This window comes from Vicia villosa, linkage group LG7 (genome assembly GCF_029867415.1).
Source record: "Vicia villosa cultivar HV-30 ecotype Madison, WI linkage group LG7, Vvil1.0, whole genome shotgun sequence".
NCBI classification, from domain to species: domain Eukaryota; kingdom Viridiplantae; phylum Streptophyta; class Magnoliopsida; order Fabales; family Fabaceae; genus Vicia; species Vicia villosa.
This window is the reverse complement of record NC_081186.1, coordinates 6,019,563-6,020,881: the sequence shown is the minus strand read 5'-3', so window position 1 is coordinate 6,020,881 and position 1,319 is coordinate 6,019,563. Positions and strand designations below refer to the sequence as shown.

Here is a 1,319-nt window from a genome sequence, read left to right as displayed (position 1 = left end):
ATTCTGTTTTTTCTGAGTTTTTTATTCTGTCAGAAGTTAGTTGAGAGGTGGTTAGGTTGTTACAAAATGTTAGCAATTAGTTTGTTAGGGTTGAATTCTGTTACTTAGTTAAGTTTGTTATGAGGTTAGTTATAAGGTGTTTTCTGTTAGAAGGTTAAGGTTAGTTGCTTGAAGGCATAGGTTAAAAATGGTATGAAGTTAGTTTTGTTTTGATGGTTGGCTTTGTATGGTTTGAATTAAAATCGCTTAATGTGGCTGTATGTTTTTGGTATGTATCTTGAATTATGGTATTGGCTGGGTGTTGAGCATGTGTGTATGTCAGTGATGTATAAATGTGATGTTTATGACTGTATTGGTATGGAAAATGGTATGTAGAGTTTATTTGAGTTTTTATTGCTGCAGGGGGCTGTTTGGATTGGAAATTGGCGTATGCTGAGTTTTTTTATTGAGTGCAGTATGGACATTTGGTATGAATCGTGTGTAAATTGACTTGTGATATTGGTTTATTGCAGGGACCGGTTTCTTATAATTGCAAGGATGCTGCTTCAGTAGGTTATGGCAGGGTTGATTTTGGTTTGTAGTCAAGTTGAACAATAGTAAATGGCTGCCCTTTTTAACTAGTTTGGTCATGATGAAGATGAAGTGGATTAATCAGCTTGGAGGATTGAAGAAATGAAGAGAAATAGGTTTAGGATGTAGTGAATAGAAAGTCAAAAGACCAATGGTTACAAATTTGTAATAATAATTTCCTGTACTTTCCCTTTTTCACGTAATTTCACTTTATAGTTGAATACTCCTTGAATGTGTGTAATGTTGCTTGTATAATCTTCATGAATATTTTGAGCTTGGAATATAATGTGGGCTTTTCTCTTCACATTCAAATAAAATTTCAATAATTCTTTTTCCAAACTATGGCCCAAAATAAATCGTTCCTTAAGCAAGCAACATAAGAAACTCAATCTCAAGAGACTTGTCATAAATTAACATTTTTATCCAAATGAATATTGTACTCAAACAGTGAACCGAATAATTATATCCAACTTCCATAAGAAAGATCCCTCGATTAATAAATGAATAGTGAAGTAAACCTGGTTCTTGATGAATGCAATCATAGGGAAATAAACCCTTGGTTCTTGATCCTTTAATTATGTGTTCAATGAAATGCATGGTTTTATTGATGACCTAAGATGCACATGATGTCAAAGCCATAATCCAATTAGAAATAGAATTAGGAGGACAAATTTTGGGGTGCAACAGCTGCCCCTATTTAATCATCTTAAACCTGAAGGTGAGATTGGCGCTAGCCTTTCGATCCTTCG

The 1,319-nt window shown here is 33.9% G+C and overlaps 1 long non-coding RNA gene across 1 annotated transcript; it reads left to right on the top strand.

The window, feature by feature from the left end:
- Positions 1-235: 235 nt before the first annotated feature.
- Positions 236-825, top strand: LOC131616921 (uncharacterized). Its single transcript, XR_009288325.1, has 2 exons — positions 236-427; positions 513-825. It is a non-coding gene; the product is annotated as an uncharacterized LOC131616921 (long non-coding RNA).
- The last annotated feature ends 494 nt before the right edge of the window (positions 826-1,319 follow it).